The sequence below is a fragment of the Durio zibethinus genome, chromosome 11 (assembly GCF_047325235.1).
Source record: "Durio zibethinus cultivar Kanyao isolate XHJ-2024 chromosome 11, ASM4732523v1, whole genome shotgun sequence".
NCBI classification, from domain to species: Eukaryota; Viridiplantae; Streptophyta; class Magnoliopsida; order Malvales; family Malvaceae; genus Durio; species Durio zibethinus.
Window position 1 is genome coordinate 8,312,476 of NC_143172.1, and position 19,133 is coordinate 8,331,608.

Consider the following 19,133-nt stretch of genomic DNA (forward strand, 5'->3'; position numbering starts at 1 on the left):
GTGGTATTAAAAAATAATATAATAAAATTTACTAGAGAAATAGTAATGATGGGAATTTTACAATTACCATTTAAATTCAATCTACGAAAAGAATGCATTTTGTAACATCTAAAGGAACAACAAAATCGCTCAACTAAAAAAATTTAGGTTAAATATTTTCTAATATTATATAAAAATATTTATTAACAAAATTTTAAATAAATTAGAAGATAAAGTTACTTTGTTTTATAAACAACCACCTACCATTAAATAATTTTTGTCTCTAAACTTTTAATTTAATAACTAAAAATATTTTTAAAAAATCAAAAATTTAATTTTGAGTCAATTTTTTTTATTTATACTAAAATTTTAGTTTTTTGATGTAATAAAAAAAATATACATATATTTTTTTGGATAAATTTACCATTGAGATGCAATAGGACAAACAGCTTATCCCACCGCTCTGAAAGCGCGTGGATCTTTTTTATTCTTCGAATATTTAGAAATTAGAATCAAGGAAATTTTCGGTTTCCAGAATCTTTCGAATAAGAAAAACAAAAGACAGACAGAATCCTCAGTGTTCGTAAGCAACCAAAGTTCTTGAACTGATTCACTGTTTGTACGCCACGTGTTCTGTTCTTTCTTGTATTCAAGAAAGTGAATGAGATTTTGGTTCCCCTTGCTAATATGGCTGACCGTCACTCCTGGCTGGCCAATAAGAAAGTGACAACTAACATATTTTTCACCATAACCACTTTGGAAGGTTGTATCAGACTGGCGCTCCTAATTTTTGGGACGTTGAAATGTTTTCTTTTGGGGATTGACTTTGGCATATAATTTGGTGTTGTCATGTTCATGTAGGAATATGATAATTTAAGAAACAATGATAATGGGCATCAATTCCTTAATATCAAAGTATAATTATAACCTAAATTTTAGGTAGAGACTTACACTTTATGTCATGGAGTTGTTTAAAATTTAAAACAGAACCATGGTAGTATGAAATGTGTAAATCTTAACTTTAAATGCATATAAATATCAAAACTGAAATTTTCTATTGGAATTTTAAATAATTTTTGCACAAAATTTGAAAAATTGAAGATGGGTCGAAAAAATTGAAAGTGACAACCTCAACAAAATATGTCAAAACTTTAAAGGTTAAAAGTCTCGAAGTTAAATTATGAGATAGAAAAAATAGAAAAAGGCTATTCTTATTTTGTAAGCCAATGTTACTCGTAAAAAATAATAATAATAATAATAATAATAAAAATAGTAGCGCAGAATTCACCTAAAGAGAATGATAGGATGGGCTGGGCTGGGCCGGGACCAGTTGGAGGACATGTTAGATAAAAAAGGTTAATGGGATTTGCAAGAGTCATGATTTTCCACACTTTGAAGTTCATGTGGTGTCAATTCCATCCATTTAGCTCATGATCCTGATCAAAGACTGCTGCAATTCTTTGATACTAATAGACTTTCTTTAATTTCTTTTAATCAGATACCTTTTTTTTTTTTTTTTGCAAAAATGTTTTTCATTGCGTGAAGAGTTTTCAAGGTGTCCAGTGACTGTTCAACCTTTTTTAAGGTATCGGTATCACAACTCACAAGCAAAATAAAAGCAACTCTTTGACTTCAGATACAGCAGATAAAGCTCGCGAACATGGAAAAAAGCCCTTTGTCTTTGAACTAGGATATCTGGAATTTCATAGCTAATCAGGAAACCTGAAGTGCGATAAGGGAATCAATTTCTTATTGAGTTTTGTCCTTCTTTTTTTTTATTTTATTTTTTGCTATATAAAGATTGAATTTTGTATTTTATCATACTGAAACAGCTCAAGAAGTTGGATTTTTTTTTATTTTTTTTTTTGTAATTTTCTATCAAGGATTCAAGGTTTTGCTATTACAAACATATAAAGGCCTCGTTTTTATTTAGACAAAACTAGGAGACATAGAAACACTAGTTTCAGAATGTGGAATCAATCTGTCTGATCTCATAACACTGTTATTATCACAAAATTTCTGATGCTCAACAACAATGTCCATTTGCAAAACAGATCTACAACTCCGTACAGAATAGAGGGTGCAGACCCCCAAATTGGAAGAATATTTAACAGCTGATTATGGCAGAATAAAGTTGCAGGTTGTCATTTCTGAACTTGTTCTTGGTTCTTGGCTGCGCTCAAGGGGGTTCCTGAACTCTTCTTCCTAGGTCAGGTTGTGGCACCTTTATAATGAGATAGCACAAAATCTGATACTTATCTCTAACTGTATATAGGCCATGATTAATGCCCATGTAGCTTCAGCATTAAGCCTAAACGTCTAAATCTTCAACCTCAGACCTAACCACAAAGCAGGGGAATGCTAGGTTTGTATCCCTGTAAGACAGAATCCACCAGGGAGATCAGCACCTAAACAATTGATTTAAAACTCAGCTCACTCTATATCTTAAGGGTGAGTTGAGTTCATTTATGACTAGGATCAACATCAAAGTTAGACTAACAAGAACATAATAGAAGAGAAAATGTTGAAGAAAATAGTCAAATACTGTAACACGAAACCAAACACAGAAAGTGAGCAAATTCAAAGTTCATCTTACTGCCCAATCAGGAGGAACTTCTTATAACAATCATTACTCACATTAAATATGGAAGTGTCATGTTTTTTATAAGGGAAGGATACTTTGATACGAATTCCTTCCACTCTTCTGCATCAATTTTTCCATCACCTTGAGTGTCTGCTTCACTAAATGTCTGAGGAAAGATGAAAAAAGAGATTCAGAATGTCCATATATAAAATATGAATGGATCAGATAGTTGATAGGTTGGAGTTATCTGCACCTTATCCACTATTGTTTAAACAACATCCTCCAAAAGAACCAGATCTGATTCATGCAAAAGTGCCAAAACCATCTCCTTCAACTGTGAATTGTTGAATACATTTATAAGTATCTCAAGGTTGATTCAGAAGCAGATCTTAAGCACCAAGAATCATGATATATATTTATATTCTATACCCAAGGATCAAGAATTTCTTTTCTTTAATCATCCTACAGAATCAATTATATAAAGAATTAAAAGATCTGTAGACAATGAAACTCAAAGGTCTAGCAGACTAACACTGTCACAATACAAACCTCTTCGGGCTCAATAAAGCCGGTTTGTCTTGGGTCATAAAGCCTGAAAGCAACTGAGAAAGGATTGTCCCAACTTAGAACATATTGCTTTGAGCATGATATCTGAAGGCTATTTGTACGAAGAAAGGTTCATCATTTGCACAAGTATTATCTAGAAAATTCATAAAATTGACCTACATGCAATTTTGTCAGCCACAGGTGCATTGGGGTGAAAGACACCCAATGATCGAACAAACTCCCCAAACTTGATGACCCCATTACCTTTGACATCAAATAAATCGAAAATCTGCAAATTCACAGACAACGTTATTTAGAAAAAGGAAACAATAACAGTGCAGAAAAAGAAGCGTTCTTTTCTAATTATCTGGAATTATGAACAGTTGAAAATTCCTGCAATATCAGCCAAAGCTACTTGTATGTTTCAGCACATTAATAAAGTTAGATGCCCTAATACAAGCAATATGGAGTTAACATTACACACCGTCTGTAAAAAGATTCCTCCAATTTCTGTTCTTTAAGAGGGCCAGCTGGAATTCTTCCTATTCATAAAAAGCATAGAATTTGTCAAAAATCACTGCAATTAATTTGGATTTGCTTATGAATTTATTTGAATTGTAAACGTTGAATAAGTTATTAGTACTAACCACCGCTCAGCATACCTTGTGAATAAGCCCATCAGCAATTATTAAATTGCTTAATTTCTTAAAAAGCTCGTGCAAGGCCTCTACTTTACTATCCGTAACTACAAAGAAGGGAAAATACTTCAGGCACAAAATAACTAACTAATTAGCTAATTCAAACAGAAATAACCCTGGTGTTAATAAAGGCTAAATTCAGAATTTATTCTCAATTTTCAGATCTCTTGACATCTACTGCATTTTGCCATTACATGTCTGGATATCAGTTTATTAAGGTAAAAAGAAAAACCAATAGATTTCTTTAGAAAGATGCAGAGAATTTGCACGGGGTCATGAGCACAAATATTGGAAAGAGAAAGAGAAGTGGAGGCAAACTTCAGATGGCCTAGTTGCAAGCTACAGAAACGACTAGAAAGCCTGGAATTGTTACTTACAAGGTGTTTCAGCAGCAAGAACAGTCGGATCTTCATAGCCAGCTGCTTTTTTGCTTCTCTTCGAAATTACACATCCCATGACAACAGCTGGCGCTATTTGATCAAAAGAATTATTGACAATGCACTCATTTGGTGCAGAAGCTTCACCTGCCAATATCATATGTATACTTTTATTAACAATTTCTAGCATCATTTAGAGCTGTAACTCAAATTTTGCAAAATTTATGCATTTTATTATATTCACATGAATTATGCCAGAAAATTTTTCTGTGGCATCTTATTACTCAAGCAACAGATGAGCAAAATCTTCTAGGACCATTTCCTTCATGACTGAGACAAAACAGTCAAATTCATAACAACAACAAACAAACATGACCCAAACAGAAGAGATCAATCTCTTTGTGCTTAGGCGATCATTGTTTTATATTCTTAAACAATACAGAATAAATGATTCTGAGGTGACTGCTCACCCCGAACAACTCCTAGATAAGACTGGCAAGCATAGTTATGAGAATAAAGTATTCTCCAAAGCATAGTTTTAGAGTTATTGCCTTTCCATGCTAGCTCTCCTATTAGGCTTTATGCTATTCAACACAGTCTCAAATCAAAATTTGGGCTATCATTAAAATAAAATTGGAAAAAGGCAGCTCAATTGCATCTGCATTTAAAAGGAATTATAGTAACATATTTGACGTCAGGAAATCCTAGAGATCAATAAAGGTTTAGGGGAACTACCACAGTTCAAGATTATGGTGAGATAGTAGATTGACTTAATTCCCAGACGAAAGCAAGAGACTAAAATTCAACTATGGCCAGCGGTATGATAAATTGGTTGACAGCCAGGGGTAAGTTTGGTACTAAAGCATTAATACTGGGCGGCCATCCAGTAGATAGACAGCTGTCCTATTAGTCAACAACTCAAAAGTAAAAGGAGGGAAATGACAACTGTAAGAGTGATGTAGTTTGATCACTTTGGTCATTTACAAGTTGCTGGTTAAGAGTAGGCACGGGAAGAACATGGAGGAAAACATATTAAAGGCCACGCTTGTCTCAGCAAACACCCAGCTACTTCCCGTGAGCTCATCCTCCATGAACTATGATCATCTAATCTGTACATTAATGGATCTTTGACAAAAGCCAAAAGGCCAAAAAATCTTAGGTTTACTCATCTCTGTATGACATTGTTTTGCTACCAAAAATCCACAATATAATTTGTAGGAGCCATAATCGTGGTTCTGAAACAGGGTGCTTGGATTGTATAAAATTTCCATCCAGCAGGCCTTGGAAAAGAAACAGGCCTGAGAACATAATCAACTTCTCTAGTTCGCAGTTATCGCAGCAATTAACCCAATAAGATAAAAGCTTTAAGGTAAGGTTATCAAAGTCCATTCATCAAGCATACAGTTAATTATTTTGTGAGACTGTTGGTTCATAAATATTTACTTGAATATATAGCTGACATTATAAAGAAAGGTAAAGACCAAGAAAGCCTCCTCAATATCAACCCAATAGCCCCTTTAGATGAAGCAGAAACTAACCCTTTATAGCAAGTAAATATGATCTTATTAAGGGTGGAAAATCCAGAAGATTACAACAGTAAAAGATTTTCTTACATCTATCAATCATTCTCTTAATACCAATGTCACCTCCCCCAATCACTTCCACAAAATATCAAAAGATTATCAACCCGCATCTAGCTTTCACTCCAATATTTTTTAAACTAAAGAAAGAGACAAATGATAAAAATTACAATATTCCTGCTGCTCTATATCTCCTCTCTACCTGCCTTCCAATCAGCTCGGATAAAAAATAAAACTGGACATAGCAGACAAGCTTTGAAAATATGGAACCGTGTATTACAATCCAATTCTATAACTTTTCACTCTTAGATCTTGTACCATAACACCAAAGTTATGGGGTGAGATCCTTGAACTTAATGAGGATTTTTAAGCAGGACAACTCGAGCTGAGACACCGACATAACAAATCAGCACGGCCTAGCTTCCTGAATGTAAAATTAAAAGATTTTCTCTTTAGACCTTTTCCTTTTGTTTTCTCAGCAACCAAGCCAGATGCCATATTCAACTTGATATTTGTAGCTTTCTACAGTCTTCAAACTACCATGAACGACAAAAAACCCCAGTAGCTTAGGCCTTACTATCTGTCATTTCAGTAAGTAAAGAATGATCGAGTAACCACCAAAAGTTTATATTTTGAGCTTTTTAATTATCATTACTTTCTAAAATGTAGGCTTAGAAATTAGAACTCATCAAGAACATCAATCATTTCTTTAATCTTAAGAATAAAAAAAATTACAGAAAAGAATAATTTCCTTTTGTTTTTTTGGATGAGGTACCAGGAAACAGAATCCAATGGACCTGCGATGCAACCTACCATTTTTTTTATTCTTATGTTTCTCAGCAAACAAACAGAAATCCAACTACCCAAAAGAACAAGAGGCAAAAGAAAAAAAATTGAAAACAAATCCATTCAGACAAAAAGGCCTAAAAAGAAGAGGAACCCAATACTCGAAAGACAACAAAGACGAACCCAGAAGCAAAGAAGAAAGCAACGTCAGCCAGACAGGAAAAAACGAAAATCAAAAACAGCAAAATGATAATTTCATGTGAGAGAGAACTGACTGACCTGTTTGAGTGATGCAGCTGGAATTTAATTAAGGCTGAGAGAGTTTGAGATTTGATCTTCGTTAGATTTTCTTATGCTTAGCTTCTGTTTTGATTATATTAAGAGTTTGAAGTTTGTTGGGGAGTCACTCTTTTCTCGTTTCAGAAACATGAAAAAATGGAGCATTTGGATATGGATTATGGAGCTTCTTTCTTTTCTTTCTTCACTTTTAGTTTTAAAACGCTCGCTTTCATTTCTTCCAATTTGATCTCTATTTGTAAGTATACAAGTTGGCTGTCAATTGTCTTCTTTCAACGTTTCCTGTTCCTTTTCGTTTTTGTTTTGTCTTTTTCTTTTTCTAAACAAAAGATTTTCGTCCTTCGTTTACATCACCTTTCAGCGACAGAAAAAGTATGCATTCAATTCCATGGTTTTGGCTTTTGGGGAAACTATCGATTGATTACCAGCCTAGTTGATCCGACTTCGCTCCATTTATTAGAGTAATTAAACTTTAATTGAAAGTGATATATACAAATAATATAAATTATTTATTTATAAATAATTTAATCAAATAAATTGTCCAATTAAAATTATGAATTATTTAATTTTGATTCAAAATTTTCATTTTACATTTTAATTATATTCATAACCATTATATTTATAAGTAATTTTCGTGTCCATTTTAATATATACAAAATGGCATAAAATTATGTGAAAAAATATATACAAACGAAATGAAATGAAGCAGCTTGCAGTTGACTTACAAATGGTGAATATAGGGAATGAGTGAAGTTAAGCATAATCAAATAGAAGGTTTCATGTGGACTGTTTTGGAAGAACGTGTCTACAATATATCTCGATTTTCACCGTTCTTTGCATTTATCACACACACCTAGAAGAAAGATGAAGTTGGCATTACAATTTCAAAGGAGTGTGTGTGGTAAATACAAAAAAAAAAAAAAAAAGGTCTTAGGAAGGAACTCTTTGAAGTCATTAGGAGTTGATTTTGGCATTACAATTTCAAAGGAGTGTGTGTGGTAAATACAAAAAAAAAAAGGGTCTTAGGAAGGAACTCTTTGAAGTCATTAGGAGTCGATATTCACCGTTCTTTGCATTTATCACACACACCTAGAAGAAAGATGAAGTTGGCATTACAATTTCAAAGGAGTGTGTGTGGTAAATACAAAAAAAAAAAAAAAAAAGGTCTTAGGAAGGAACTCTTTGAAGTCATTAGGAGTTGATTTTTTTGTCTTGATCTACATATAGACCCACATACTTGTTGATCAAGATCCTTAAAACATTAAATAATTTTTTCATAGAATGAAGAAGGAGGATTTGAAATATCTGCAAGTAATTTAGGATATTAAAAAATCAAAATTAAAAATGGTAATGATATCAAATGAAGCAAAAAAAAATAGAGAAAAATGAAATAAACACGATTCACAACAGCTCTAAATTCAATTGTATTTCCTTTCATCAATAACCAGTTTAGAATAGACCAAATTGGTAGCCCTTCCATTATAAAAAGCATACCAATCTAACAAATCCCTGATAGCAGCAAAAAATTATCCACCATTTTCAAAATGAGAGAGACAAAAAGATATCTACTAAAACATATAAGCAGAGTTACTAAAAGTGTTGTCCTGATTGAACTTTAATTTTTTATAAGAAACTCAAACCTGATGATTATAAAATTGGTCATTACAAACATCTTTTTTTGCAAAAGGAGCAAGCAACCCAAAATCATCATGCATAGCCACACACACTAAATTTAAATAAAGAATTTTATCTAAAAAACTAAAATGTATAACATTCAATTAAAAATAAAGTTAAAAGTAAAAGTCGATTTATCAAACATATCCCTCTCAACCACTAAAATAGACATGAAAGAAACAAACCCGTAAAGTTAGCTCAACACTTAAACAACATTATAAATAAAGTTTAACAAAAAAACCACCGACCAATCAACCTATCTCTTAATCAAAGTCGTAGTCAAAGTACTTTTAAGATAGTTACATATAATTTACTCTAACAACAACATGAGAAATTCTAAGTAAAAATTGCTTGCATATTCATAGTTCTTCATCTAGGAAAAGAAAAACCCAAAAAATGAAAGAAACCAAAAGTGAATCAACATAGCTTAACAAAAAACAAATAACATGCACACAAAAAATAAAAAAACAATCCAAAGACAAAAAAATAAACCCAAAAATCACAAATACAACGAAATACCCACTAATTTCAACTTAATCTTCAATAACATTTTATAATACCTGTCCAAAAAAAACATTAATTAAACAAAAAATAGAAACCAATCCACAAAAAAAAAAAAATTCAATCCAATTATCATCCATGCAACATGCAACAAATATTTTAGATGAATAATTTAAAAATTAAAAAAAAAAAGAAAAAAACAACATGCAAACCTTACAATAAACATTTTAAATAATTAAATTAAAGGTCAAAGAACATAACACCCAAAAAAACTTTCTTTAATAATACAATCATCCCAAGAAATTTAAGTCCGTGACATAAATTCATCTCAAGAAAACAAAAAAAAAAGAAAAAAACAACATGCAAACCTTACAATAAACATTTTAAATAATTAAATTAAAGGTCAAAGAACATAACACCCAAAAAAACTTTCTTTAATAATACAATCATCCCAAGAAATTTAAGTCCGTGACATAAATTCATCTCAAGAAAACAAAAAAAAAAAAAAAAACAAAACTCATATTCAATTAAAAAACAAAAAAACTCAAAAATATTGACCCAAAAATGCACCCAAAAAAAGGAAAACCAAAAACAAAAAAAAAAAAGAAGCAAATTATATACCAACATTCTGAGTTTCGCACCACGATTGCCTTTTTCAAAACCATATAAAACAGAGCCAAAATGAATACACCACTAAAAGAAACACACCTGTTAAGAGAAATAATTTAAGAAGAAAAAAAAAAAAAAACCAACATCATTACTAGGATCCTCAAGGGATTTTTTTTGTTTATATAGGTAATATAGATTTGTTTGAAAAAAAGCATTTATGGTTTTTGATGAAATTGTTTCTCTTTCCATCTCATTTTATTGATTCTTTTAGCTTGAAAAAAAAAATTGGACACAGCATCATTTAACATGACGATAGTACATATATAAATATATATATATATATCTATTAATTCTACTTAATATCGTTTTTAAAGTTCAAATTGAACTAAAGTTTAAAATTATTAAAAAAAATGCCCTTTAGATCGTTTTCAGCAATATTAACAAACAGTCGAAACATATAATAGATCAATTTGGATTGTGTCTAAAATTATTATTCTATAGATCAATGCTAAAATTTTTAAATTATACAAATAAAATTAAAATAACATCCATAAAAAATCAATAATAATAATAATAATAATAATAATAATATTATTATTATTATTATTATATTATTATTATTATTATTATTATTATTATTATTATTATTATTATTATTATTATCTGATTTTAGGTCAATTAGGTGAAACACTTCAATGTAAACAAAAGCCTTCTCACATGTGGAGATTTAGTTATGTAATAATACTAATAATAATAATAATAATAATAATAATAATAATATAATTCATTAATTGTGAAATGTTTAATTATTCGAATGAATCAACAGAATTATTTTATTATTTTTGCTAATGATTCCAACCAAAATTTTATTTTTTGAATACAAAAATAATTTATATTCTCAAATGATATCGATGAAATTTGAAATTATTGTAAAAATTTCATTTTCTTTACGATTAGTATCTTACTCAAAAGGAGAAGAAATCGTAAAATCTCATAATTTTTTATCAATTCATTCAATATTTTCTTTTTTAAAAGATAAATTATTATTATTATTATTATTATTATTATTATTATTATTGTTATTATTATTAAAATAATTGATAAGTACTAATATTTAATCGATTAGGTAAAATACTTCAACAAAAAACATTCCCACAAACACAAAGGCGGGTGGAGATGTGGCCTCAATTGGTTTCCATAGGGTAAATCTTTTCATAGAAATATTTTCAAAAAACAAAAGCCTTAATTTTTTTTTAACAAAAAAAAAAGGGTCTTAGACCTCATTTGGTTTCAGCCGTATTTTCAGTGAGATGCAGTTGCAAAAAAAATTTGTGCCTATTGATGGTAAACGTCCATTTGGATGTCAAAGCAACATGATAATTGGTTACGTTTTTTCACTGATGATTTTAGCTCCAGTTGAAAAATGCACTGTATTCTTTTTTTTTTCCTTTTTCATATTTTATTTTATATTACAAAGATAAAAATATCCTTATTGTTAATTTTTTTATTTTTTATTTAAAAATTTAAAATAACTTTAGTCATTTTATTATAATAAGTAAATTTTATTTATTATAAAATAAATAAATAAAATTTTAATTAATTTTGTAAATGTTAAATAATTTAAATTTTTTGTTAATTTAATTTTTAGCATAATGTCTTTAATGATCATTTTATCTTTTCATTATAATTCACCTTACTATCACCACTACTTTTGCTTCTAAACATATATTCATTACTGATTTTAATTTCACTATTATAATATTTAATGTCAATACTACATTAACTAATCTCATCTTTATTGCTATTTTTAATTTTATTGGAGCCAATCTCACCACAATCCAAATGAACCCTTGATTTAATTGATTCAAGAAGAATAATAATTTTCTTTCAAAAAAGAATAAAAGTAACTTTCTTTTTTATAATTTGAGAAATGGGAAATTAATCCTAATAAAAATATAAGAACTTATCAAATATATTGATGATAAAATTTTTAAATTTTACAAGGGAGATAATATAACATATTTTTCAAATATATTGTCATAACGATTTTAAGACTACTAGACGAATTTAAAAACCAATGGAGTCGTCACCAAATTTTTTTGGCTATATGCAACTAGCCACTTATTAAAACTTTAATTTTGTAATAAAATCTTAAAATTTATTAAAAAGATAATTTTGGGTCTACAAAAGTAATTTGGATTCAAAAATTAATTATGTGTGAGGAAGGATTAGCACTTTCACAACGCCTGTTAAAAAAATAGTACTAATTAATTATACGTTATCTTTTAATTTTGACAAAAAGATCTTAATTTTAGTATTTAAAAATAATTTTCTTAACTATTTTTGTTTCCATTTTTATTACTTCACCTATTTTTCTTTAAAAAAATTTTTATTATTATTTTAAAGATTAATTCAATTTATTTAAGAAAAATAAATTAGAATCTTGTTATCAAAAAAATTTTTAAAATGTTCCAATACATTGGTAACATTGAAAAAACTTTTTTATCTAAGGATTTCTTAAGAATTACTACTCGATTTTTATAGAATCTCGTCTTCGGAGGCTCACATTTATTTTTCATAAAAACATTATCATGCATGTAAATGGAATGACAATATATTAATGCATACATTTTATTTTGTTTTATTTTTAAAATTTTATTGGTTGTCATTTTTTTATTATTATCATTACCATTTTTTTTTTAAAAAGAAGAATTTTTATCTTATTGAAATTTTTTTATAAATACTCCAATACGTTGGTAATATTTAAAAAAAGATTTCACTAAAAGATTTTTAAAGCATCACTACTCGGAATATCTTAAAATCCTATCATCGGTCAAAAAATTCTCTTTCCATCATTTATTATTATTTTCTTATTTTAATTAATTTTTATTTTATTTTATAGTTTTTTAGTTACTTTTTTTTATTTAATAAAATTTTTTTATTGTATTAAACATTTTTTATAAATCCTCTAATACATTGATAATATTTTAAAAAATCTTTATACCTAAAAATTTTATAAAAATTTTTATAAATACTTCAATACGCGAATTTCCTTAGAATTTCATCACCATATAAAAATTTCTTTTTCCTATTTTTTGTTATTAATTATAGTTAAAACTTTCTATTTTATGGAAAAGGAAGGAAAATTTTTTATTGTTATTCTATTTATTACTCTTTCATTCTTTTATTTTTAAGGAAAATTTTGTATTTTTAGTTTTATTTTATAATGGAACTTTAAAATTATAAAAAATTTAAGCTTTATTCTTATATAAAAAAATACTTCAAAATATAAAAATATTGAAAAACATAATAATAATAATAATAATAATAATAATAATAATAATAATATGAACTAGTAAAAATAAATAAAATAATATAAAAATACAAAAAATACTTAAATCAAATTGGTCAACGGTCTAGTCAATGACCTAAGGCAGTTTGTTGGTGATTTGTTTGAGGTTCAAGCTAGTTCAATACTGGTTCAATCAAATCAGTCAAAGCTGGTCAACTACAACCTTCGCTGGGTTGGGTCGCATAGATCTTAAGTCGGGTATTAGATTCATACAGGTATTTCTTTCCCCAAAACGATATCATTTTGATTTTTTTTTCAACTATAAAACCAATTTTATTTTTAAAATCATTTCTTCCCTTTTTGATTTAAAAAAAATCTTCAGACTTCTAGAGCCTTTCACCTAGATTTTGACTTTGCGTCGCTGTCCAACTGCTATCTCTTTCACCATCTGTCACTACACCAATTCCAAAAAAATTCTCTTTGCTCTCTACAACCCCATGATCATTGATTCAGCCCTATTTTCAAGAGAAAAAAAATCTCTAAAAGCCCACATCGACCTTTGTAGTTCCAGATAAAAGCCCTTTTTTTTGTTGGTTTACCTTTTTTCTTTTTTTTTTTTTGTTGGTTTTTGCTAGCATTGGTTCCCTATTCTAGGTGATGTTGGCTTGTTTATGTTTTGGTTTTTTTTTTTTTTATTGGAAAAGGTTTTTCTTTTTCTTTTTGTTGACAAAAGTTTTTTTTTTTTTTTTTTTTGGCAAAGATTTTGCTTCTTCGGTTTGTTTAAGCTCTAAATTTATAGAACAAGGAAATTAGGTGAGATTTCATGATTTTTGCGATTTTTGGGGGTTCAAGGCGTGACCGACGACCTCCATGCTGCCAGGACGACTGTGCTTATCGATTTCTATGTATTTTTATTGTTTTCTTTCCATTTTAGCTTAAACCAAATTTTTTGAAGGGTTGGCTCTATCTATCAAGGTCGAAAGGAAAAGAGGTGCAAGCAGGGATAAGGTGGTTGCTAGGTTTTTGTGGGGGTCAGAGGGACTTGGTGCCGTGGACGGCACCACAGTCACGGGGTCTTTTCCTTTTTCTTTTTGTTTTTTAAACAATTTAATTTTAAAATTTTTATTATTTATTTTAATAAATTAAACAAACAATATTAAACTAAAAGCTAAATAAGTAGATAAATTGAAAAATACAAGCCCTTCATGGGCTCTAATTTAGGTTTTAATTTTGGACCTAATATCCATTTGATTGAAATTGAGATCTATCAGATAATTTGAATAAAATTAAATATTTATATATATTAAAAATAATTTAAAAATATATATATATATTAATTTTTAATCTCATTCATAAAATTAAAAAAATTATTATATCAAATAATTTCACATAAAAATATATATATTTAAGATTATTGAACTAAATATTTAGACATGAGGAAAAAGATAATTGAGTCGGTCGAGTAATTAGTTGTATTTTTTCCGAAAAAAGAGAACACAGGGAATAATGTTGGCTTTCGTGTCCACAATTCAATGCTTCGGTCACCTTCAATTGATAGCGACAAGGGCCAAAGTGTGACCATCAACACGTACCTTAAATTAATCACAGCTACATCTTTTATTCAACCAATTGAGGTAAAACCGAAAATGAAAACTATTCTTCTTAAAAATATAAACGTGAGATTCGTAGAAGATATAATTTTATCTGTAAAATTTTTAGTGGTCACAAAAATACTTTTATTTTTTATTAAGAATTTTCAGCAAACAATAAAAAATAAATTAAATATTTATAATTTAATATATTTAATGTTACATTAATTCAATAATATCATTATTATTTTTGATGATCTTTTATTTTTTATTTATAAATACAAACGATCAAGCATCACTAAAATAAGTTTTATATAATTTTAATTTTTCATATTTCTTTTCTTTTGATTTCACTTATTTTAATTTTTTTCATCAAAATATAAACATAAAAAACACTTTTTATCTTTATCTCTAATCATATTTTTCTTTCTCCGTCCTTTAAAAAAAATCCTTAAATTAAACCTCCACACAGACACCATCATCCTTGAGTTATCGACTAAGTCAACTCTGTGTTGGAAGCAACTGATCGATATGAGATTATAGCCTTTACGTTAAGAATTGAGGATGCATGATTTTATATAAGCTGATCCGTCCAATAGTCGCAACTGAATTTATCTATCACAATGTTCGTCACCAATAATCATGTCGCTTTTGCGCTAACTGTAATCGGATGAGTTTGTTCGTCACAATGCGATGGAATTCATCCTGTCCCAGATATTTTCAGATTTCGTAATGCGATGGACAAATTCATCTTGTCGCAAATATTTCGAGATTTCGTGCAAATAACACAAACTATGGTTTAACATTAGACCATGACCCGTCGTCAAATCCGTCACTTGTCAGCTACAAATTTTTTACATTGGTAGTCGCAATTTCTGTCATAAAGTTTTAATTTAAAAAAACTAGCATTTATATTCTCTTAATTACATAAAAAATCAATTATATGCATATATATATTTAAAAAATAACAAATTTGATTTTACAAAATTTAAAATTTAATTTATTTCCTTTATGTAATTACTCATTCAATAATTTTTTTAAATAATCAATTTAATAGATTTAAATTTTAAATTTAAATATTTATAAAATTTTTATTTTAAATTTATGATTTTTTTGTAAAAATAATAATAAATTTGATTTTCAAGATTTATCATCATGAGCTGGATAATTCTAAAAGCTATATAGGTTTCAAGTACGCATGACCCATAATTCATCTCCCTTACTAATTTGGCCTTCATTAGTGCACTTGCTTAGAGAATGCATACCATCCATACCATCCCAACCATGACAACTCAATACTTCAAAAGCTAGCATTAATTTAAGTTTGCTTTATTAAATGCAGAATGCAAAATGTTAAAGATCTAACTTTTTTTCAAACGAAAGAAATTTATAATTTCTAAAATATTAGTTCATAGAGCTCAAATAAATTTTGCAACCTAAAATTTCCATAAATTTGCAAATATCTCAAATAACTCAACACATTATAATATATATTTTTTCTTATGCACAACAAAAGATTCACCATAAAACACAATGTCCACATTCCATCTTTCATCAAATAACACATATCAATCTAATATATAATATTTGTATACATACTGTGAAAATATATTTACAATTTTTTATAATTATTAACTTTTTAAAATAAAAAATTTAAATCAAATAATAGATAAATTAATTAAAATACATGCAATTAGTAATTTGTCTTAAATCAAATACTTTCAAATTTTATAATTAATAATTTGTTAATATTTTCTTGTAACTAATTTCTCTTAAATCATTGATCATTTAAAATATATTTGTAAATTTTGTAATTATTAATTTTTAAATTCAATATTAAATAAATTAATTAAAAAGCAAAGGGGTAATTTGTCTTAAATAAAATATTTGCAAATTTTATAATTATTAACTTTAATATTTTTTGTAACTAATTTGTTTTAAATAATTTATCATTTAATTTTAATCAAAATTTAAAAATCAATAAACAATGTAACTGTAACGAAATGTTCGTCGCAATGTCATCAACTGCTCTTTGCAGCTTGCTATGGAATTGTCCGTAGCAAATGTTTCCTATCATAAAACAAAGACAAAAGACCTCCAAAAATATTGAGATATTTTTTGCAACCGAAGTTTATCCCGTCGCAGGACCGTCATAATTTGCGTCGGTGCACATTTTTCACATGATAGTATCTGTCTCAATATCAATAGATGAAACTATTTATCTGCAATTCAGTTATCCCGTCGCAAAGTTTGTCTGTCGCCATAGCCCTTTATTTATAGTATTGATTGGCAGTGCTGGATGATAGTGGGCGACTGGCGGTGACAATCGATACTATAGAGAAAGACGTGAAGCATGGTCAGGGATAAAAATTCCACCCATTACATCTTTTGTGCAACCAATTAGGTCTGCCCCAAAATCCCAATAATGTTGTAGACGAAAGTTGCGCCACCCTCTCCTTTTTTTTTTTTTTTTTTGGCCATTTACACGTGTATTAGAGACAACTATTCAACTGAAAACTACGTGAATGAGAGTCCAAAATCTTGCAACTAAACCCTTTTTTTTTTTTTTTTTTTGGTTCATAACTACACGGCCTATCACCACCAAAGAGCTGTGTGTTATCCAGAAAGTGTGGGACCGATTTTTATCTAAAAAGATTGAAGCATCGTCACTCCTTTATAGGAAAGTGAGAGGCGCTGTTTCTTTGTTAATCACAGTTTTATTTTATTTTTTACAGGATTAAGAAATGGGATGGCTGGATCGAACCCTTATCTTTTATATATATATATATATATATATATATATGTATATAAACTTTTTAATCATTAGACCGAAAGCTTGAAGGCTCAATCACAAGTTCTAATCGAGGGCTTTACTTGACACATGGAAAATTGCGAGATGTAATTCTTTTAATTCTATCCTTTGGCTTCATTATTCAAGGGTTATTTGTTTTTTTAGCCTTTTAGAGTAGGTGGTGTCTTAATTATAGTACGTTTGTAATTCAACATACTTCTGTTTCCTATATATCATTTGTAAAAAATAAATAAATACTTTTTCGCTTCTTACCCTAGTAATTAAATAGATATAAAAAATATATGAAATAAGAATTCGAATTTCATTATTTTAAATTTTTTATTTAATAGCTAAAAAATTTTGAGATGTAATTTAATTAATTTATATAATTATTTTTAAAAATATTTATAATTTTTTTTTATTTTCACACTATAATTTCATTATACCAAAAAAATAAAAAGTAAATATATAACACTGCTTCAATTTTTGAATTTTAAAATTATATTTTTTTACAATCTCTTCCTTAATATTTTTATCTTTCTACATTTTAAATATATTTTCATGTTTTTATACTTTTTTGAATTAAATTTATGAAATATCAAATTTATCAAATTTTCAAAAATAAAATTTTAATATAAAAAATATTGAAATATTTTTTTAGTTATGTGAATAATTAAGCATAATATAAAATACATTGAAATATTTTTTTAGTTACGTGAATAATTAAGCATAATTTGATAAGCATGCGTATAAAAAAGGAAATGACAGTTTCATTTGGTTTGATAACTCGTATTACAAATTTTTTAAAAAATTAAAATCGAAAATTTGTAGCCGTCAATATCATTATATCTTATCAGACCAAAAAAACCAAAAGAGAAAAACAGTTAAAAAGAAAGAGGTATGCGTGGGTGCAAATCTGAAAGAGCCACGTGTTTGTGTTGCGAGGAAAAGGGGTAACGTCCCCACACGCTGCTCAGCGTTTGGAACATAGATTTGTTAACTGTGGATGTGTCGCTGACGCGTTCCACGAATTACAACAACAAAAAACGGTACTGTGTGTAATGGAAAAACCCATATGTTATGTATTACATCCTCTTTTTAGAAGATTTGAAAATGTAGGAAAGATAAAGTTATGTTGGTAGCTTAATTTGTTTGATTTGACTTTCCATTTACAGTGCCGTTTGTTTCCTTGATCCCTACCTCTCTTCTCTGTCATTTCCTGGCGTGTTGTGCATAGTCATAACAGCTAGACGTAGTTCTAGCTTAATAATTTGATTACAAACGCAAGCCAATTATTAATTTTTGATGCGACTTTGACTGTCTGGAGTAACAGTCACCGGGTTGGGCCATTATCGTTCTGTTGTTTTTGACAAAGCTACAGTCTTAAAGCGGCGACAGATGCTGGTTAGCAGGGATAGGTCATGATCAAGTTTCTTTTTTGGTAATCGTGGTTATCGTAAATTAAAATTTGATTGTTGAAATTAATAATTTTTATATTTTTATTAACGCACGGAATGATTAAGGATGGATGTGTTAAAAAGATCAGCATAATTTATTTAAATATTAATTTATGTGTTCATAGGTTATATAGACATATAGACCTAACATTATTTTTAACATATTATGTTGATATGACACAAAAATAAAACGTATGATCTAACATGATATATAATTCATAATTTTTATGAATCGCATTAGGTATATATTATTTTATGTATTGAGTTAATTAAAAAAATAGCTCATCAATATTTTTTTAAAATTATAATTATTTTAGAAAAATTTCATTTGTTATTATTAAAAATAGTATGCGAGAGATAATAAATATAGAAT

General features: G+C 28.3%; 1 pseudogene across 1 annotated transcript; it reads right to left on the reverse strand.

Moving 5' to 3' along the window:
- Positions 1 to 1,871: 1,871 nt before the first annotated feature.
- Positions 1,872 to 4,906, reverse strand: LOC111290933 (calcineurin B-like protein 4; annotated as a pseudogene). Its single transcript, XR_016346302.1, has 9 exons — positions 4,655 to 4,906; positions 4,185 to 4,331; positions 3,772 to 3,854; positions 3,592 to 3,651; positions 3,290 to 3,398; positions 3,113 to 3,165; positions 2,817 to 2,897; positions 2,617 to 2,729; positions 1,872 to 2,354 (listed from the first exon to the last, which is right to left on the reverse strand). The product of XR_016346302.1 is annotated as a calcineurin B-like protein 4 (transcript).
- Between the last annotated feature and the right edge of the window lie 14,227 nt (positions 4,907 to 19,133).